The sequence below is a fragment of the Camelus bactrianus genome, chromosome 14 (assembly GCF_048773025.1).
Source record: "Camelus bactrianus isolate YW-2024 breed Bactrian camel chromosome 14, ASM4877302v1, whole genome shotgun sequence".
NCBI lineage: Eukaryota > Metazoa > Chordata > Mammalia > Artiodactyla > Camelidae > Camelus > Camelus bactrianus.
The window spans coordinates 64,992,419-65,016,059 of record NC_133552.1 but is presented as its reverse complement, the minus strand read 5'-3'; the positions used below and the strand labels follow the sequence as shown (position 1 = coordinate 65,016,059).

At 37.0% G+C, this 23,641-nt stretch overlaps 1 long non-coding RNA gene across 1 annotated transcript in view; it reads right to left on the bottom strand.

The window, feature by feature from the left end:
* LOC123617729 (uncharacterized) overlaps positions 1 to 21,899 on the bottom strand; it is a 45,223-nt gene extending 23,324 nt beyond the window's left edge. Inside the window, exon 1 of the long non-coding RNA XR_012511833.1 lies at positions 21,706 to 21,899. This is a non-coding gene — a long non-coding RNA (uncharacterized LOC123617729). The remainder of the gene's footprint in view (positions 1 to 21,705) is intronic.
* Positions 21,900 to 23,641: the final 1,742 nt, after the last annotated feature.

The following is a 23,641-nucleotide window of genomic DNA, read 5'->3' as shown; positions in this document are numbered from 1 at the left end:
CCCCACTGCCTGCATTCTCTAAGAACATTACCCTGCCACCTTCCTTATCAGGCTTACAGCTCTCTGAGATAACCTTCATCTTAGTTTCCTATTTAATTGTCCATTTCCCTCCACAGAAAAGGCAGTTCTATGAACACAGGGACATCATGTTTTGTTCCGCCCTTATCGCCCCCGCCTAGAACAGTGCCTGACCTGTAGCAGGTACTCCATAAAAATGTGATGAGCAAATAGGCACAAGGAAAACTAACCACAGAAATGAATGGTGCTTCTGTCTTTTTTTTTTTTTTTTTTTTTTACCTCGAGTATCTTAAGAACAAATAGAGCGAGCTGTTCCCTCTTTAAAGGGAACAAAATGTTACTTCGCTACACCTGGAGACATCGCAAATGATGTATTCTTACTAGTGGCAAACATTAGACTTTATCACGTAGTTTAATCAGGGAATGCATGGCACTCAAAATATCTGAAGGCATGAAAATATGGTTTATAAAATAATTGCATGCCACAGGTTGAAGCTCAGCAAGCAAGAGTCACTGGAAAACGCATTACACATCACTGCATTATCCAGGCTTTGAATTCAAGAGTAGGGATGATTAAGGTGTATAATCCTCTTCTTGCCTTTCAGTGAAAGCCTAGTCTCTTAAACGGAAAAATGGTGGCTGAAGTCAGCACTTTCTTAAGAACCAGTTTTCATAAACACTGCTACCCATCCATTCAGTCAGAATATGGGAAGGCAGAACAATGTTTAGGTTCTTTGTACAGAGGCCTCCTGCAGCGACACAGAAGTGGTGGAAGGGAACGTACGATGCTCCCTCCCTTCACCAACTGTGCCTGATTCGAGTGGGGCCCAAACTGTCTCCCCAGCTGCAGAGGCATTTTCTTTATTTTGAAAGTTAATTCCACTCACAGCTGGAACTCAAAGCAGAAAGTGAACACTGGGGGAGGCAAAAAAAAAAAAAAAAAAGTTTCCTTGAATTTGATCTTGTACTCGTTACAATGACAAAAAGTAATATTCCTCAAGCCAAAAGGAGCCTCATTATTTAGTTTCAGATTACAGGCTTGAAAGCAGTGATCTGAGGAGGAGCGCCATGCTTTAACGCCTGCAGACGCATTCCCTATCTGGGTGGAGTCCCACGGTGCCAGACAACTAGTGTCATTTTACAAATACGCTGCACCCTTCATGGCACAGAGAATAAAGTAGGATGAGATCTAATCACGATCAGAACCTCGCTAGATGCATTATCGCCCTTCTTTCGCACTTGTCATAAACCAGTTTGAATGTTTCTTTCACCTTTAAAGCACCAGTTAGAGACCATAAAGGTGAATATGGTTTAAGCCTGGTCTTTGTTTTAGTAAGTTCTATGAACTACGAAAGTTACACTCCTAAAATATATGAGAGAAAAGTACGTACTGAATATAAATACTATTCTAAAATTAATGTTCTCTAAAATCCTGAAAGGGTAATTTCAATTGATTGCTTTTTCAGAGGAAGCTATTCTGTTTGCTTCCAATCATACTCCTTGAAAGCTATGATCAACTTGTTTGTGTGGTGGATATGCATCGAACAGGCTCCAAGCAAAACCTGGTTCTCCTCTTCCACCTCTAGAGGAGAGAATTAAGATTATTTGTTGTTATTACTTTTTTTTTTAAAATATTTTAGAATTTCATCCTGTCTTCTGCCATATTAATACAATTTACCAGGTGTATGGTTCCTCTTTTCACTATAAAAATTACCCCAAGCTTAGTGGTATAAGACAACACGAATGTATCTGTTTGCAGTTCTGGACATCAGAAGTCTAAAATGCATTCTACGGTCCTAAAATCAAGATGGCCACAGGGCTCCTTACTTTCGGAGTCTCTAGGGGAGAATATATCTGTTCCTCGCCTCTTCCGGCTGCTGGCAGCAGTCGGCCTTCTCTGCCTTAGGGCCCCATCATGCCGATCTCTGCCTCCTTTCTCACGTGGCCTTTCTCTCTGACCTCCTGCTTCCCTCTCTGATGCCACCGGGCCTGTCCAGGACAATCCAGGATAATGTCCCCATCACAAGATCCTTAATTTAGTAAAATGTACAAGGACCCTTTTACCACATAGGGTAACACAGTCACAGGTTCTGGGGATTAGACATCTTGGTAGGGTACACTTTTCAGTCTAGCACAGCATGTAAACTATAAACATAAAATATATATATATATATTTCTCACCAAATAATCTTGCAATGCTGGGAAGATCAAGTTGTAATTGTTAACTGTCACTCTGAAACCATATTACTAGAAGAAAGTAATGTTCAATTTCATCCATAAGTCCATCATCATTACATACATGCTTTTTTGGCAGTATTTCTGAATAATAATTATTAGATGCAAAATATTGATAAGCATGCTAAATATGAATGATGTTATTTAAATTCTAGATATAAAGAATATATTTTATTTTGTTAGGGAATGCTTTTGGAAAAGAATTGGATCCTTAAATCTTTTAAAAGATTGTCATGTTATTATTTCAAGAATTTTCAAAATTCAGCATCTATACTGAATATATTTATATGTAAAGAAAGTTATAGCACACACTGCAGTGAGTTTTCATGGACAGAAAATATTAATCATAGGTCTGTACATGCACATACAGTCAATAAAACTATACTGTTTATCTCTCATAAAGGAGGTTTGAAAATTGAATCCTAGATCCGTGTTCACATTCAATGTAATATAACATAGGTTAACCGTAGCAATTAAACTTTCGGAGCAGCACTTAAAAACTATGTGTAGATGGAGCTTGAATAAGATTGCTGGAAGTAAATTTTTAGGACCACCTTAGAGGTTACTCATAGAATTTTTGAGTGAGTTGATACGATTAGCTGTCTATCTTTCCCTTAGATTTTTTCGTCCAAAGACACATCTCCGGATCTGTTTGTATCATGACAATGAAAACAAAGCCCACATTGCTCGGTGGCACCAAGAACACTGTGTCTTATTGGCACTCTAGTTTTACAGCTATCACCTCTGATTTGTCATTCCGGGTGTGTGTGGGTGCGTGTGTTTGTGAATACTGCAATGCAAGAATCGTTTCTCTCCTGTTGATGTTCATACATAAACCACACCATCGTCCTGGCCTGTTACAGCTCTCCTGTGGCTCCTTCACCACGACCTGTGTCTCTGTGTGAACTGGTTCTGCTTCCCACTCAAGTCGTATATGCTCCCGCCCCTCCTCCTTTTAATCGTACCCCATGACACCAACACACTGGCCTCCGTTTTGTGCTTCAAAAACATCAAAGCTGTTGGTGACAGAGGGTCTGTGCCCTGGCTGTCCCCTTCGTCTGTCATTCTCACACCCAAATCTTCCCATAGGTAGTGGGTCCTTTCACCACTCAGATCCAGACCCTGCAGACACCCCGCGTGCTTTCATTCTCCTTTCGATGTAGTGCCCTAGTTTCATTTCTTCCTAGCCCTCCTGGCCCTCCGAGGTGATTTCTTATACTGGTCATCATCTATCTTCCTAACTGGAAGGAAATCTCCAGGAAAGCAAGGACATTACCACTTGCTTCATTGTGCTGTCCCAGCACGCGGAGCAGTGCTTAGCATGTGTGACACTGAATATATAGCTTTTAAAAATGATTTTATATTGCATCCACAAGCTCTCCTGCTGTCCCTAAGCACAAACAGCTTGGCCAGTAAAACTGCCAAGTAAGTTTTGGAAAACACACCACAGAATAGGTCTTAAATGGTTTTGAGAAGAAGGGAGTATCTATCACTTCTTCTCTTGACGTTATGTTTCCAATTGTTCTACTACAGGTGGAAATATTTGATTTACCATAACTTGTATCTAAAATGTAAAAGTATGTGGAAAACACTATATGGTATATTCATGTACCATATAAACGAGTATAATTTCCACAACCTCCAACAACCCACAACCTACTACTACTATTATTATTGTTGTTATTATTATTATTATTATTATTATTATTATTATTATTATTATATAAAATTTAACCTCAACTTTTTACTTTTCTGCTTGTGTTACCAGAACAAAGGCAGATAATCTTTCTAATCAAGGAATGAGAATTGCAGCGTGGCTCTTTCTGTCCTCCCCACCCCCACCAAAACATAAAAAAGTCAATCCAGTGGCAAGACTTGGTTTGGAGCACAGTGACAGGGCCACTAATGAAAGGAATAGTGTTCAGCATGACTAGGAGATGAGGGAGTATCTAAAATTTGGCATCGATAGAGAAAATGCCCTTTGATTACTGATAACTCAGGAATTCTGCCCATCAGCCTCTTTGAGTTACTCTTGTCTTCATCTCTTGAAATTTGTTTGTCTCCAAATGGTACAATGTTTGTCTCTGAATTGACTTTTTTTTTAATTTTTCATCATAACATTTAGTCATAATGAAAAAACAAAAAGAGGATGAAAAGGAATGTGAGCTCTCAAAAAATAATCTATTCCCTGTTGTTCAGTAAATGCACAGTTGTAGTAAACAGCACGCTTCATTTGCACTGGGCCGTATCCATGTATTCCTTGCTCTAGTTTTTTTGGAATAGGCATTTATCTTGTCCCTATTTTAAAGGTGCGAATAGTGATGCATAGGCATCCAATTCTGCCCTAAAAGGATGGTAACTCTGACTTGAGTAAAACACATGAAAATACTACCTTTAACTGGATTGAGTGGGAACCTATGAAGGCACTAGCTGGCTGAGGGTCTGTGCAAAAGATCACCCACTCAGTGACTTGGAAAACACCTGCATGACCTTTAGTTACTCCAGTTCAAGGTTATGATGGCCAAACAGGTAGACCGGCCTGCAGTGTGAACGGGAGGATGCTGCCTGCATCTTGACAAGGTTCAGTTCCTTTCCTGAAATTGAAAGGGAAGTAATTAACCATGAAAATTCACCTATTTTTCAAGTTAGTAAATTTGAATCATTCTTCTTCCCTAAGACCCTTTCTTTGAAAGCAATGACCCTGAAATAGGAAAAATATATATATATTTTAATGCTTAGTTAGTGTTGAAATTTAAAGGCTTCTTTTTTGAAATTATGTGAAAAATGTACTAAATGAGCACTGAGAAATAATTTTGGCTAAGGATTTTAGGCTTCCTTTAAGCTTGATATTTTTTCTGCACTAATCAAAATCCCAGAAATAAACCTATCTAAATAGTATGAGAAAGGAAAAATATGTAATAAATAAAGAAGAAGAAAATTAATTTTTAGACTACCCACAGAACAAATTATAATCATCCTTTGACTGTCACGTACAGAAGTTGAGATATTAACTTCAGACATTTTCCCCCACTATGAATCCCAGTTTTATTAAGTTTTCAATAGTAGATGAAAGTTTCACATTTTATTAAGTCTTCAGAAAATATCCCAGGAAACACTGTGCTTCAGTGAGTATCAAACAGAGGCACATGTAAATACTCACACTGTGCATATAAAGCAAATTAATTTAATTTTATTTTAAAATACAGCTTGCTTCAGTGCTGCTTGCAAAAGATATGCTTTTCATTTACTGGAAATTAAACGCGAGTCTCCAGAAAATAAAGCGCAATTATCTCAACATCACAACTCACACACTCATCTGGAGAGGAACGTTTCTCATAATTAGAGGAATCGTGAAGAGTACCTGTCACATGCAGATGCCTTCATTGATTCGCTGCTTATATAACATAAAGAAAAATCGTTACGAGGCTCCTATGTATGCACCACAACTGTGAAAACTTCCAGATGTCACTTTTGCTAGGTCTTTCGCAATCTTTGATTATCAATTTTGTCCACCTAGGCAAATTTTTTATTAAAATATTTTCTTTCTCATTTTACAAGGGACCCTGGTCACTTATATGAAAAAGAATAATTTCAGGAGGCTGTCAGTGTTTGGAGGGAAAGTGAATAAAAGTAAAGAAAGTGATAGAAGATGATAGATTTTTTGTTGAAAACAGCAAATTGTGGTAAGTTGTCACTAGCAATTTAGCCATGAATTCTGATACTAAATGCAGCCTTTCATACTGACTAAAGAAATTTAAAAAAAAACAAGGATGAGAGTGTAATGGTAAACACTTGTTTTATCACAACAAGAATTCTGTCAGACCAAATCTTACCCAAAAAACCTGATTAAAATTGCGAATAATAAACATCACTGCTTTGAAGGGATAGCATACTAGTAGTCAAATATTTTGTCCCAAGCTTGTACAACAATTTGGAATCAGACCTAAAACATGATAAAAATAACTTACATATTAATATTGGATCAGATTACTGTCTTTTTAAGGAATGATCTGGGTTCATGCATCATAATTTATATAAATGAAGGTAATCATGACATAACCATTTTTTAGCTTTCTTTTTTATATGGGTGATAATAATAAAAATGTGAAGTGTGAAACATTTCCTTTGTCTCATGTCTTGGGTTCCTGAAGATTAAAATTAGCCTGGGAAGCATTGCCCTACCTCAAAGCTGAGATCCACACATTTATTTCTTGGTGACTCTGGAGTCAGAGGAGCATTTAGTGGAATTGGGGAATTGCTGTCCTCATAAAGGGCGCCCTGGCATAGTCTGTATTTGGGCTTCCTCCAGGTGGGGACCGTGTCTAAACTGTCGTCAGGTCCCACATGATCCTTTGCACCTCTTCAAGTAGAACTGGACATAGAGTCTGTCCTCCATAACCGTCTGCTAAAGGATGACTTTCATCACGTGCATTAATACATATATGCACTTGTTCTGTTCATGCCTAGCAAAAGATTCCAAATCTAAGAATACGTGACTGTAAGAATTTTAAGTGAGTTCATTTCTTCTAGCCAGACTTAACATAGTACCTTTGAGACAGGAAGAGGGCAGGGCACAGCCATTCAAGGAACAACACAATGATTAACACCAAAATGGCGAAAGATTCAACCCCCAGGAGGCCTTGAGGCTCAAGATGGTGGGAGATTTGACTTCCCTAAGCTTCATTTTATGCTCACTGTAACACATTAGCATGGTAAATAACACAGCCACAGGCACCATGGCAGTCCCAAGGCTAGCCACAAAAGGTCAAAGAGTGGGAAATGGCCAACTTCCTGGGAATCCCAGCCCCTTCCTCAGGCTAGTTAGACTGGTCCTTCCACTCATTAGCATATGAAGCTATGAAGCCCATAAAAACTGGCAACACTGTCCCTCAAGGCCCCCTCTCTCTCTCCTCCTTTCAAAATGACCCACACTCTGTCTATGGAGTGTGTACCTACTTTTACTCTAATCTGAGCACCCAACCCCCACACCTTGTGGCCTTTCTCTTGCCTTTTGATGTATCTAAATAAATATACTTTTACTCAATTGTGGCTCACTCTTGAATTCTTTCCTGTGCCAAGCCAAGGACCCCCACTTGGCAGGGCACATCCCAGGGGCTCAACTGAGGCCTGGGACATTGCCCTCCTCGTGCCCCACACCCGTTTTTCCTGCATCACCTTTATATAAAATAACACCACCATCACCCAGTGATGTAAGTACTAAGTACAAAAAAGATCTATAATCACTAAAATATCTATCATTATGATATGAGCCAATAAATACCTACCAAATACAGCTATTGAAGTCAATCTCTACCTCAAAAGCCTCATCCCAGCCATGTTTTAATTGAAATCATATCTTCCAAAGCCAATTGTGTATGTTTTTTTACACTGACATAGTTTATTTCCACAACTGTTTCCTTTTAGTTATTCTATGAAATTGGATAAAATATTAAGTCGGATTTGGCACCACATTTTGGACTTAGCCACATTTGTTGCATAGTTTTTGAGCTCTTGCATTTGTAAAAGTCATACTTTTGCACATAATTCAGAAAGGGTGCTGAAAATGAGCAAATAAGGGTGCTTGGTGCTTGGGCCCTAGTGTTTAAAACGTCTGTTTCACTAAAAAGAGTTACCAAGAACACATCAGATACTTCAGCTTAAAATTAAATGAAAGCTCTCTGCCTCACATTATCACAGCCAATCCAAACAGGCTACTGTGGTATCCATAAATCCCTCTGAATTAGGTCAAACATGCATAAAATCAGGCTTCCTTTGTGATAAAAATTTCTTCCAGCTGAGCCCAAGGAGAAAATAAAAATTTATCCAAATACCTATTGTTAAACTGAGGAAGACTTTACAAAAGAAATGCCATGCCTCTGCTGGAGTCTTCCTGACAACTTCCTAATTTTAATAAATTGTCTGTGAGGACTGTCATCAGCCTTTTTTCCATTCAAAAGTGAGGAGCATGGCTGCCAATGTCATTGTATTAGCCTAAAGTAGCGTCAAGATGTTTAGTGTTTTAGGTGGGAGTCTATTTGCTTCATTAAGATTCAGGTAATTCACACTGAAGTAAACAAAAGGCCTACAGTCTCCAAAAAGGCCTGGTGTTCTCTTGAAAGAAAAAAGTACAATTTATTATGCTTCTGTGAATAGAAGATGAATATGGTTTGCAAAGACAAGGTCCATTCCCCCAAATATATAAAAGATGATGTTGTAAAGTTATCTAACATATGATTATTTAAAGGAAGCTGTGTTTCAATTTTGGATTAGATTTACTAGGAGAAAAGAAAGGCTATTCTTAATATAAAATTTGAGAGTGAGGACAAAAACAATTACAATTGCAAAAACAAAAGATATGCAAAACGTAAAGGTTGAGGAAGCTGTGTATCCTTTACAAGCCAATAAACAACCACCAAACTTCCTACTAAGACTGAGGTAAAGATAAACAAGATGTATTTTCCATTTCCAGATATTATGTTATTGGAACTGAGCAGAACCCTGTAGGGCCCCCACCCAAGTACAGAACCAAGCAGTTGATGACTAAGACAATAGATTCACAGACCCAGTGTGTGATACACATTTCTGAGTTGTTTTATAGATACTGCCACCAGAGGGGAAAAGCTAACTGTATGAAGACCAGACTGCAGACATGACATTAGCTGCTCCATCTTGAGCAGGACTTAACCTATGGCTAGCATGATTCTAAGAACTGGCCTCAAGAGAACTGGATTAACACTACTGCTCACAATAATCTATATGTTTGTGGACATCAAAATAATTGTAGCTTGCTCTGCCTATATATGTAAGGAGGCAAGTAAAACTGTCAGCAAAAAGGTGGTACAGACCCAGGTTGACGTCTTCCACTCTGAGAATACAGTGCCTTATGTCAGCAAGAAGTTACAGAAGACAGACCTTCATTCTTAATCCAGTAGAAATGGAATGATGTTTGACAGTGAGGCATTGAAAGCAGCTCTTTTGTCTCTTTCCTGTTTGCTCATTTCTGTCTCCGTCTAAACTAAGTATAGAAATGAGGTCACTAAGCAATTGAAACTAACTCCTGACTTTCCCTTTCCTGAATGCACACCACGCCTTGCCTAACCTGTTGATTCTTTTCCTAGATTAAAAGAAGTGAAGTAAGAATGAAGAATTCAACAGTTAAAGAAAGATTAGCTCTCCACCCCCAACAGCCCCCTTGGCAATCCTGCAGGCAGATCACACAGGCAAGATAAGGGTCAGCCAGTCTGCACGCAATGGAGAATGAGTTAGAGCTCAACTTCCTCCTCAATGATTTACTGCGATTCTTGCCCCCCTTTCCCATTTTTCCCTTTAAAAACTGTCATGGCTGAGCAAAATTTTCAGAGTTGGTCTCTGGACCACCTTCTCCAAGATTGCCAGCTTTTCTGATTAAAGCATTTTTCCTTTCTACTGACACTTGCCTCAAATTATTGGCTACTGAGTGACAAGCAGCCAAACCTGCAATTGGTACTGGCATCTGAACATATGGCTTATCTAATGGCACCAAAGGGAAGCAGAATTTGTCACCCCAAAATATATCTCTTTGGCATCATAATTATTTTAAGCTGATTATTTTTAAGAAACAGCAGACACAGGGAAAACTCTTAAAATCAAGATATGCTATTGTAAGAGATATCTGTATTTATAAGGGAAATCTCCATTTGTAAGAGTGTCTCCCTCTCTGTACCAAGAGAAGTGTGACTAAATCTCTAGAAATTCTCACCAGTGGAGAAGGCACTTAAACTGGCATAACAACCATACCCTTGATTATTGTATTTTGCCTGATAATCTCCCACAAATGGCCTCCCTGCATCTGCTTTTGTCTTTAGCTGAAGATGATATTTAAGGTGGTGGCTTGGCCCTTTCAGAGCATTACTCAAGTTTTCCTGGGTATCTCTCACATATATAGAAGGTATTTGTGCTATTAAAATTCTGTTTTCCTTCTGTTAAGCTGTCTTTTACTACTAGAGATTCTTAGCCAAGAACCTAGAAGGGTAGAGGGAATATTCTTTTTCCTCCCCTACATCACTGATTATATCTTTTCATTTCCCTAAGTTACAGAGGGGAATAAATGATAACCCAGTAATTTTTTACCAAACAAACTGAGTTTGGGCTTTGTAGAAGGCAGCCTCCTCATTTCAGTTACATGGATCACAATCAACTCCAAAATATTTTGTCAATGCAACTTTCTGATAATCTCAGAAATTGTGTGCACTGTAACTGAACATTTAATTCAAGTCTTCTTCATTTTTACTTTAGCCATTGAGATGGTAACTTGAAAGAATGATTTTTCTGTAGAAAGATCTGTCTTTCTTTATAAGAGGTAGTACTTTGCTAAAGGTTAGCAACAAGTCTTTCTAAAATGTTTAAATTATATTTTACATTCTAGTAACCTCATTTCTACCTTGTGGTTGCCATTCTTTTTAATATGCAGTAGGGCTTTATAGGAGTGGGCTATTTTATAGCAGAATAGAAAGAGTAAGTATTAAAATATTTGTTAACATCATCTGCATGATATATGAACCTTCCAAGTTAGAAATTCAGATTTTTCACAATAGGGGAAATTCCACTGCGGAGTATGCAATGGAGTCGATTAACTCACCAGTGAGAACTACAACTCCTTTTATATAAATGTTCTTCACAGTCTAAGATATATGTTGCTGGCCCACAAATGAAAACTATATAAATCTACAAATGGAAATATAAACTTGAACCAAGAGGAAAAAAAAAAAAAAAAAAAGAAGAAGTTGCTGACTCAGTGTTAAAAATCCCAGGGACTATTACTCCACTTGAGACTCATTAGATTCTTCTGTCCAGGGATGAATGTTGAGAAATTTTTCCAAATTGTAGGACTCTATTGAGTTGATTTAAAACACAGTAGTACTTAGAGACTTCCTTCCTTGACCTCTGTGATTAAAGGAATGAAGAAGGCAATTAAAGGACAGTGTGTTGAACAATTAATATATGCAATGTCTCAAGGAAGAATTCAAGATTCTAAAGAACTAGTAGCCCTGTCTTGTAGAGGTTTGTAACATAAGGTTGGAGACAGATGCATAAATCACTGACATAAGAAACACTTTTAAGTGATGAATAGAATCTCAACATTGCTCTCAGCACAGGGAATTAAAGATATATTTGTTATTTGCAATAGATGCATGTAGGTTGAGTCTCTAAAAGTGCAGAGCACTTATAGAGCAAATCAAAAAGAAGTTAAAGGTTCACCACATAGTGAGGTGGGGTGGGTGTTACTGTTCTTAACTCAGGTTGGTTTCTTCCCCCTCATTCTCAACATTCAGTCCACAGTGCCCTGGTCTCAAGAAATCGCCTGGTATGTAACATATTTTAACAGTTACTTTTCAAGTTTATGGTTAGAAGTCATGTTATGTAGAAACTCAAGGGTCTCAATTTAGGGTATATTAAAAAAACAAGGAAGGAGGGTATAGCTCAGTAGTAGAGCACATGCTTAGCATGCATGAGGTCTTGGGTTCAATCGTCAGTACCTCCATTAAATAAATAAATAAACCAAATTACCTCCCTCCAAAATAGAAAAAAAATAAACGTTTTTAAAAAGCAAAGGTATTATGTCATCAGGGCTAAAAGTTAATTCTTAGCTATTAGAGAATATTCTGGAAAAGTAGAGACATGGAAAAATGTATTTCAGTTTGGAACTCATTCTGAACATGGAGGGGAAATAGTCAGAGGTTATACAGCAGTGTCATAACCAGACATACATACATTTTGGAACCTAGATCTCCTTAAAGCAGATGAAAGGATTTAGGGAAAAGAACTGGAGAGAAAGGGTCCACTTACAAAGGAATCACAATCACAGATCTCCTGCCGCCAACAGCTACCAGAAGATAACAGCTGGGGTGTTGAATAGAAGAATGAGTCCAAGTTAGGACATGTTGAGTTTGATAGAATGATCCATCGAAGTTTGGGAACTTAGATCTAGAAATTAGTAAGTCTGCAATACTACTTACAATAAATTTGGTTCTCATAGTATATATACGGTGGTTAAAAATCATGGTGTTTAAAATCATAGGCATAAAATGAGTCAATGTTTTGAACAAGGTGATGCAGTGTTGTATAAAGAAAATGCCAAAGAAGAAAATTTGAAGAGTGTATTTAAGGGACAGGATGAGAGACAGAGTGAGGTTGAGAGAGAGAGAAACAGAGAGATAGAGAGAGCAAGTGAGGAGAGAATGTAGACAGGAGTTTATTTCACAGAATCCAAAAGAACAGACTATTTCAGGAAGAAACAGCTTTGAGTTCTATAAGGAGACTTCTACAGCAACTTAAAATCCTTCACTTCCCCTAACTCCGTAATGCCATTCTGCATACCTGTTCAACAGTCTCCATGCTAATAACAACAAGCTAAACCAGACTAAAATTTCTTCTAATAAGGATAGCCAAGTAAGCCTCTAATATTTTTGTTAATTTCTTTCTTTTCCTAAATATTAAAAATAGTAACACCAATAATAACAATAAATCTACACCCCTCTCTAATTCCGTTTCTGTTACTCATACTTCAACCCCTTTCAAACTGTCTTCAGTCACCACCGCTTCAATTCTGAATGGCCCTCCCGGTTAACAATAACCAGCAGCTCACCATGTGCAAATTCCTTTTGTATAAATCATCTGCCATAAAATATAAGAAATGCTTTACACATTTTTACAACCACCTCCTTGAAATTTCTCTCCCCTGACTTGGCATTATACTCTTCTGTTTCTTCCATTGCCTTTATACATAATCATTCCTTTGGAGTTTTTAAACCTGTCTTCCACCTTTTTTCCTTTTTTTTTTTATAATGGTATAACAGAACATGGATTATACATAGATATTTTAAGTAAGGACATCTTCAGTGCCTGCCCATGAAAAGGTAGTGCTATACTGTAGGTTGAGGTATAAACCTAAATCACTATAATATGGAACAGTCATTCTTGAACCTGGCTGAATGTTTGAATCAATGGGTGGCTTTAAAATGACCAATTCCTGGCCCCACTCAAGATAAACATAATGTGAGACAAGTGGATATTTTATATTTTTCAAAGTTCTCCATATGATTCAAATATGCAGCCAGAGTTGAGAACCACAGATTTTGTGGGAGAAGATTCTGATAGAAAAACCTATGCTGATGGTTATGAGTTAATTTGGATTAAAAATTTACCTTCCTGGGAGGAAAAAGGAACATTCTAGAAAGGGCTAAACATTTGAGGTTGCTGTTTAAATCTAGAAAGGAAAGGATTAAAATAATAAGTGATGTGTTTGGGTTTGGCAAGGATTCAGAATTATAATCTGTAAGATGATTGGGTGATACAAAGAAATTTTATAGAAGTGGATGGACCAGTGGCATAGTGGGTAAAAAAGCTCCCCCCCACCAAGAATGAGTGGGGGTGGAAGGCGTGCAGAGAATGATTTCCCTGATTTCCAAGTATCTCCAGACCTTGGTCCCAGCATAACCACTGCCTTTCCTTAGGACAGCATGCTCTTGTGCTGGAGACTAGCTAAAATCACGCTGACTCAGAACCCCCACATCCTGAGTCTTGGTTCTGCTTCTTTTTTGGTTTGTGATTTAAGGAAACTTAATTCATATGTATTATTCTGAATTTTATTATCTGTGAAATCACAATGACTGTACCTAAGGTCATTACCATGACTGAGTGAGATAATTTCTATGAAATTACTAGTGCATATTAAGAACTCAATATAGAGTTATCTTTTCAGTCATTTGTTTTCCACTAGAAGTGAAGCACTTTGCCCATCTAATCCACTGGCTATCTTTGAACATAAACTGTGCATTTCCATCTTTCTAATTTTATTTATCTTATTCTCACCTCCTTCTTCCAGTCGCCACATACAGATGCCTTTTGTATCCTCAGAGACGCAAATCAAGTGCACCTTTCCTGGTTGCACAGTGTTCTGGCTTTGCTAAAGGTAGACATAAAAATTCTAATCAAAATTATTTTTTTCCCACATAGTAATTTGATAAATTCTTATTGGATAAATGTTAAATATTTCATTCATGCTAAATTATCTGAAAACCACAGAGTAGGTGTGTGTAAAACTATAGACTATGAAATAGTTGTATAAATAAAGGTTTTAAAGAATAACAATTAATTATACTATATACTTTTGCAGGGGCAGCTGGCATGGGGAAAAGAGAGAACAATGAACATCCACCATAAGAATTTACCACAGTAAATATAAATCGTCATACTTTTCATTTTAAAGTCCCCATTATTTTGAAAGGGGGAGCGAAGGAAATTGGGTTCAGAAACTTGTTTAAAACATGCCTTCCAAGGCCACCCACCCAATATTCTAACCTCAAACGGACGAATTAGGTACCTTGCTTTATGAGGCATGTGCTTTAAGAACTAGGCTAATTTTTAATAGCACAGCCAGGAAAAACAACCGAAGTAGAAAAATATTTTTATAGTTGAAAAACTTGGCACCGCTTTTTCTGCAACTGAGAACATATTTTGGCTCTCCTTATTATGAACGTCTGGAAAGACAAAAAGAATTAAGATGCACACAGAAGGCTTTTGAAATGAAGTTTTAAATAATTTGCATATCGGCACAGAAATGAGACCATACTCTTGACTGCTAATTTAAATAATCAAACATATACAGCATAATAAAAAAAGGAACAATGAGCCCTGAGGGATGTATAATGCAGCATAAAATTAAAAAGAGGTTGACCTGACTGACACTAAATTTGATTGAGAAGCTTCTCTCAAAGGGCACCTGCCCTTTCATTCTTACAAACAACTTACAGGTCAAGTGAATTCCTTGTATTAGTGGAAGACTTTCATGTCAGGAAAGATCCACATTCTCTGATTTAGCCCTCAAACCCATTTATTTATTTGAATTGAATTAAAACCTATAAGACTATGATTATGTCATATTCCAAGCCAGATGTACCTAACGTTTAATTACTATACACTTTACTTAAGGTTAAAATTATTATGGATTTTGATGGTGATTGGAGGTTTATAGATGTTGGTCAAGTCATTCAGAGAGCAGAATGAGATTTAGATTTTAATTTCATTTCTTTTAAACTTTAAGACTCCAAACCTTAGTAACATAAAAATAGGACATTTTATTCTAGTTGTAAAAGAAAGTTTATTTTTTATTTAAAACACATACATTTTATTTCTAATATATATTTGTATATACAACTTGCAATGTATGAGATAGACATGCAAATTCTAAAAATGTTATTTTTCCCACATAGTAATGTAGTAAACAATTGCTAAAGTCTTATTGGATAAATGCTAAATATTTTATTCATGCTGACTGTCTTAAAATTGCAGAATAGGTGTGTGTAAAACTATGGGCTATGGAATATTTGTATAAAGATTTCAAAGCACATATACATATATAAAATGGTACATCTAAATATATAATATATCTAAACATTGATGTACATAATATATATGTCATATATATGATATATTATATATTATAATGTGTACATGTTATGAGCATAAAATATAATACATAAAATTTGTGTTTATATGCAGAAAACCTGAGAACACAGACGTTTGTGTGTATGTAAGAGAGAGAAAGATGCAGAGAGAGACCTTGTACAGAATCGGGCTCACCCTGTTTGAGAGTCATTGCTTCAACAAGATAGAGATGCTCTCTGTATGGGGTGACAGACTTTGGGCTGTCTGTGTCAGCACAGGGGGGTACTTTCACTGTCCCATGGAGCGTCCTGTGGGTTGGAGACTTAGGCAGTGCCACCAGCAAACCTGGGGCTCAGAAAAGAGGAGTGTCAGGAAGAGCACAGCCAGCTCTGCTGAGAACACACGGAGGAGAATTAGGGAACACCCAGGAATGTTACTGGGGTAGGCGCTCTGGAAGAGGGTGCTGAAGCCCATCAGTTATAAAGCTCAGGGACCTGGAGCTGGCAGATCTGAACGTTATTTCTAGCCGCTGACTGATGTGTCCTGGCAACATATGAATTGCTTTAGCAACCAAGTCCCTAAAGGAAGAAGTGAGAATCCAGGATGAGACTGGATTAAACTAAAACTGCTTGGAGCAGAAGAATATCTGGACTGGATTAGAACAGACCCTGCTCCCTGAGCTACTTTGATGAAGAATTACCATCACTGCCTTAGCCGTGAGACCCTTGAAATCAATATTAAAACTCAGAACCCACCTGCTTTGTGTTCTGAGTCTGGTGGTAAACTGTGTCAATAGTCCCCTTTCCAAAGGCCTTTTTTTGGGGTGGTTGTTTCTTTGCTTGCTTTTATTAAAATACAAAAGTATGTCAGTCCACATATAGTCACAGTTAATATATTTTTGTGTCTATTTAAGTGCCTTATTTTAATAAATATATTTGTAAAGCAAAACATCAAGTAAGCTTTTTCTATTATTTTCTTGTATATTCTATCAAATTTACTTCTTTACCAAGAGGTTTCATTGAAAGATTTATCGATAGTTTGAAATATTCTAAATGGCAACGTTGGAATTTCAAACTTAAATATTCAGTGCTCAAATGGAAATAGTTCAGCTTCTCACTTGCTTTTTTTAAAGTATAAATTTAAGTATCATTTTGTTTGCAAGATTTATTTTATTCGTTGCAATTAACTAATATTAAATTGTCAAACAGTCATCTTTGGGCACATTGTTAAAGTAATCATTAACTTTTGGCAAAAGCAATTTACAAAGAATATCCTGGTATTATGGTCACCCCTCCTACCCTCCAAAGGTAGGCGTCACCTTGCATCAACCCCAAAGGTAGGCTGCACCTTACATCAACCCCAAAGCTAGGCTGCACCTTACATCCAAAATAGTTTCCAGTATTGAGCCTAATGATCCCACACCTGCAGCAAGAGGCTATGAATATATTTACTACTACTTGATGAGGCTTTTTGGAGAGAGCAGGGTCATTTTAAGAAGATCCTGAAATGGTTTGAGGATTTGGGGTGGTTAGGACGTAGGACTGGGATGAGGGTTCCCCAGTAAAGGCTTGTGTGGTTGGAACATTTGGAATTTCTTATGAGCTCACAATACGTAGGACAGAAAGAGAAAGTGGTGAGGTCGGAAGAGGGCTTGAAAGCAGTTAGCATCAAACATGAAAACTGCAGTCTGATTCTACTATGTTTCACTATTCTTACATTATAAAACTGTGCTTGGGTTGTTCTGACCTTGCGTTGTAGCCTGACTTGTGGTCCCCCCCAAATCTTTATGTTAATGCCCTAACCCCCAGTACCTCCGATGGGACTGCATTTGGAGACAGGGCCTTTATAAAGTTAAAATGGAGTCCTCAGGGTGGGGCTTAATTCAGTTTGACTGATGTCTTTATAGAAAGAGGAGATCATGACAAAGATGACATAGACAGAAGAATGACCTGGGAGGTCAAAGCAAGAAGGTGGCCAGCTGCAAACCAAGAAAGAGGCCTTGGAAGAAATTAAACTTTCTGACACCTTGATCTTGGGCGTTCATCCTTCAAAATTTTGTGAGAAGTGAAGTAAATACCTATTCTGTGGTGTTTTGCTGTGGCAGCCCCAGCAAGCGTATGCACCAGGACTGTCAGGCACAGCGTCCTGCTAAAAATCAACAGCATCCATCAATTCTTTGGGAAAAAACTTACCATTTCTGGGGGGACTCTATGTGGTTCAAAATGCATTCAAGGAAATGCAAATAAAAGCCATGATGAGAGACCACTGTCCACCTACTAAGACGGCTCAAATCGAAAACCCTAACATATCAAGTGTCAGCAAGAATTTCGAGCAACTCGAACAAAGGTTCATACACTGCTGGTTAAAAGTAAAATGGTATAGCCCTGGGCAATTAGTATACATTTACATACATATACATTATACCACCAATCAAGTGCATCCCTAGCTATTTCTCTAAGAAAATGAAACATTTGTTTCACAAAGATTTGCACTTGGATTTTCACAGTAGCTTTATTCCATCAGGAACAACTGAACTGTCCACCTGAAGACAGAACGTAAGGCTGGGAGACTGGAACGTGGGACGGAATGGGCATCAGATGTCATCCCTTCGCTCTTACAACCTCCTTGTAAAGAAAAGTTTGTGTGTAGGCTTTCTGTCATGATTCAGTACGTTCTGTCGATGGCCACCTCTGCTTAGGCATCGTGTGGTTAGAAGACACTACAGTTATTTTAACAATGACCATTATCTAATCTCTTTTTTACTTCAGTAGTAAGAAAAGGATTATCTGCAATGGATAAAAGCCATGTTAGAGAAAAGCAGAGCATTTTACAAATGCATTGTATTACGAAGAGTGTCCTGGTCACAATGTAGGTCTTTAATTTGAGTCCTTGGACAAGACAACATACCAAAAGTTCTTTGATTCTTATCCTAATTCTGTTTGGTTCTATTTGTTGCCTCACAGGGACAGTTTCACAATTTCTCAAGGCCATTATAATGTCAAAGTGTAGCTTTCTAGGCTCCATCTGCTTTTGCTCCTACATCATAATAACACAACTGGGACCTGTTTTGAATGCTACTGACAGTTTGAGAATTCTGGCATATTATTTTGGATATTTCTGCTAATTTATGTCACCAAAATTACTGATTTGAGACTGAGCATTTGCCCACAGGCATTGCATAATGAATTTTTTATCAGTTACTTATTGCATTTATAGATTGAACTTGTTTTTCCTACCAAATTTTGAGATGTACTATTTGGTAATTAATCATAATCCCCTTAAAATGTAGTACAATGGTATAGAAACATTGTGGTTTAAGAATGACATTAAATCTGCGACTTTAATTTTCAGAGTTAACAAGATATGTTTTAGATAAAAGATTGAGACTGAGTTTATATAATTCACATCAATTCAGATTGGTCGGCTATTTCTTGATAATAAATTAAGACAGTTGATAATTTTTTTCTTAAAGAAATATTATTTAAAATGTATTTACATAGTATAGATCTTCCAGGTAAAGAGTTCATTAATGGATTTATAATGAAAGTAATGGCTGGAAGTTAGACTTGTGTTCATATCTAGCCTCTTCTATTTGACACTAATATTTTGACAAGGCATAGGATTTCTTGGTTCATTTGTTGTCTTCTAAAAATCTGAATATAATGATAGAACCTCCATCTTATGGGTTTTATGCAATTCAAATGAGGTATTACATGCAAAGTTTGCAACAAAAATTATAGTAACCCTGTTTTTTAAAAACTCCATTCCAGGCATTGTGATACAAACAATTAGACATGAAGGTATTTAAGCAAATGCACTGGTAGCTAGATAAATCTATAGCAAACTTCAAAACAAGGAGATGAGGATGAACAGCCCTAATAAAGTGTAAATTAAGTACTAAATGCAGGTCAGGGTAGAGAGCTAGAGGTTCATCAAAGCTGAGTGCCTGTGTGATGTGAGGTGAGATGAAGTCAGGGGCGAAGTCACGAGGCAGGGAGCCAGACACTCGGGGTTAGGGGATGGTGACTCATGGAGTTGTTCATTTTCATGTAGGGTATTAGAATATGGAAATAATTTGAATCTGTTTTCTGCTTTCCCAAAATTCTCCAAATTTTGCAGAGTGACATTGGGTTACACGATGGAATTTGAAATAGATATACATACATACAGAGAAATAAACATAGATATACATACACACATATTTACACATACTCTATGATCTTTGAACATTGGAATTTATCAACATCACAATTTCATAAACTTCAAAAATATATAGCATTTTCACACCATTCTGCAATGATAACATAACCAGAAAAAAGTTGAAAAAGTACTGTCTTTATGGCTCAATGATAACATATGTTATTTTCTAGAAAGTGGGAAAAATGCATCTCAGCTACAAATATTTATTTCTACATGACTGCTGTCAATCCCAAGGGATGAAATTTTTTAAAACAGCTTTTGTCACAGGATATTTGGACAATATTATTTTAAAAATCAATATACTTTAAAAATTTATTAATCATTTAGAAATGGGTATATTTGAATAAGTTTTAAAATATAATATTTGGAAAATAAAATTAATATTTAATGGTCAGTAATTTTATCATTGTCCACACTTGTAGACTTAATAGATTTAATGACAATTAAAGGAGTTTTGTTAAGGTAAAATAAAATTTGATGAAATAAGTAAACTGGTCTGAAAACTTCCTTTAAAGCATTTAATGATACTATAAATTGAATAATTTTTGAAGCTACACTATTTTTGTGCTTTTTGTGCCTTATGTGTACTAAGCTTATTAAATAGTAGGACTGACATAATTGTAGGTACAGATTACATATTTTTGAAATAAATAAATGACACGTTAGCTGTGGAACATGTATTTCAGGAACCAAGTGGTGCAATTGTTTCCATTTTTTCATGAGATCTAGGTTGCAAAAACTACAGCATTAGTTGATGCATTTTTGCAGCCCTGTGTGGACATCAGTACATTCAGTACATCTCTTCTGGTTCAAATTGAATTCAATTAAATTTAATTCATTATTTTAATTGAAACTTTGTGTGGAGTTAGAAAGTAAAACAATTCTATAGACCGAGAAACTCAAGCTTACAGTTTGGCTGGGTCCCAACAACTAAAACGATGTCCTCTAATTAATAAGGGAAACTTTCTGATTCTATTGCCTTTTTCTGGGAAGTAATACTTTTTCTATTTTTCATCCAATAATAAAGCATACTGCTCAAGGAAAGTGAAATGCATTGCAATTACAACATGCGAAACTGAAAATAATCTAAACATTTTCTCATCTTGGTTTTAAACAGAGTCAACTTTCTTCAGTGGAAATATTCATATTAGAAGGATGAGAAAGCAAATTATTATATAACCAAATGATCAAATCTTCAGAATATTCCTTATATCAAAGAGGGCACAATAGGAAAGAAGTTTTAAAAACCAGATAACCTGAAATTACATAGACAGCTCAATAAAACCCACTCACCACCATAGCATTAAGTACCAACATATGACCTGATAATTAGTATTTTGGTCTATGCTAATTATATAACCTTTAAAAAATGGAAAGGAAACGGTTTATACCAATCTTGCCATGAACATTTCCACAGTCAGTATTTACATCCTAAATGATAATCGCAGCTGACAGATTTTGTTGTGATTTTAGCCATAAGGTAATTCACTTATTGCACCAAGCACTAAATATATATTTCTATTAAAAAAAAAAAAGGAATTACATCAAAACATATCTGGAAAATTAAAACAATGTTCAAGTTGACTTAAGTTCCAAAAATATTACCACTTGTCAAAATTTCCCAGGCTATAGGCTGGGCACTGAAGAGTGTCTAGAATAGTGTCTTTTTTAGAAATTTAATTTAAGGGTCCAATTTACTTCTTTTTAAACTAAACATTTCTAAACTCTTATCAAGCAAAATAGTCAAACAACAATGACAAATATTTTCACACACCCAGGCCACCCAGGAGAAGCAATATAATTGAGGTTTTCAGACTTCAGACTTACTTATACAGCGTGGTGTGTTCTCCCAGAGGTCCCCCAGTGAAGCGATACCGGTATTTTTTCTCTGGTTCTTGAAAGTATTCTAAATTAGAATGAGGCATTTTACATGATAAACCAGCAATTTAAAATGTTAAGTATATTTCACAGTTTACTGTGACTTCATGTGTACAAAGTCGTTTCAGGTCACCCTGAGAATGACTGAGCCTGAGAGCAACTGGAGGCTTTAACTATAAAGGGTTTTCCCTCCACCAGCTTTATACGGAATAATGACTTTTCGCAGGTTGCCTTGGCAATTATCTAACAGTTTGGCTCATTGACTTGAAGCTGGTCAAAAAGCCAATTTAATAAACTACAAAAATGTCTTTGGCTAAATGATGGTCTTAGATGAAGGCAATGGGAACCAGTGAAGTGGCTCTGATGACAGCCCTCAGTTCACGGTGCTTTGTCCCCAGTCCAACACAAGTGCCCTCCAGCTGCAAAGCTTCAGGTCACTCAGAGCAAACCCTTGACTTCAAAACAGGTTGCTATTTACCAAAAAGTAAGGCTTAAAGCATTTCAAGTATAATTGTTTTCTGTAGCCTTAAAAATATACCAATCACTTTTCCTGCATACAATTATATATAATGGTCTGGAATTTAAATATATATATATGCATATACACACACAAATTATATATATTTGTCCCCAAGAGGGGAAGTCTATCCAATAAATAATACATGTTCCATAAAGTGCTAAATTATGGTAAATCAATCAATATAGCAATCCATAACATCAATACATAACATTTGATAACTTTCTAGATCGTTTTCAAATGAATCTAGTTAACTGACACTGTATAAAAGTACATTCTGATTTGTGGTAGCTTAAAACATCAGTGATGTGTAACTTCTCACCATTCAGCAAACTGCCGGGGCTTCTGTGCTGTTTTCACCTGCCCTTCCTCGTGCAGTTTTGAGGTGACGGGACTGGAAGCCAACACCTTTTTCTTGTAAATCTGGCAGTAAGTGTAGATAATTCCTTCGCAGTCTTCAGGTCTCTTTCCTGGGGCCTCTCGCCCTCTGGGAAGCTAGTCCAGTTTCCCACTATGGGGTTTCAGGGAAGTGTTCCAAGACGGGAAGGCTGAAAACGGCGAAGCTTCTTGCCACCTGGGCCCAGAACTTGCACAGCATCTTTTCTACTGTTTTCTGTCGGTAAATCCAGTCACTTGTTCAGGCAGATTCAATGAGAAGAGAAATACACTCCAAATTTCATGAGACGAGCAGCAAAATCCCATTGTAAAAGAGCGTAGGAACCACTGGGCCCACTTTGAGAATACCGTAGTCTTCCTAAGTTTGCTCATAAACTGAGAAACAAACATACCTAATATTTTCCCGACTTCTTCATCCATTCATCCGTCGGTGGACACTTAGGTTGCTTCCATGGCCTGGCTGTTGTAAATAGTGCTGCTGTGAACACGGGGATTCATGTATCTTTTCGAATTAGAGTTTTTGTCTCCTCTGGATATATGCTTAGAAGTGGGATTGCTGGATCCTATGGTAACTCTGTTTTTAGTTTTAAAGAACATCCATACTGTTCTCCATAGTGGCTGCACAAATTTACATTCCCACCAACAGTGTAGGAGGGTTCCCTTTTCTCCACACCCTCTCTCCAGCGTTTATCATTTGTATACTTTTTGATGAAGGCCATTCTGACCCATGTGAGATGATAGATACCTCATTGTAGTTTTGATTTGCATTTCTCTAATAATTAGCGATGTTGAGCATCTTTTCATGTGCCTGTCGGCCATCTGGATGTCTTCTTTGGATAAATGGATACTTGGTATTCTGCTCATTTTTGATGGGGTTTTTTGATATTGATATTGATTTGTGTAAGCAGTTTGCATATTTTAGAAATTAAGCCCTTGCTGGCCTCATCACTTGTGAATATTTCCTCCCAGTCC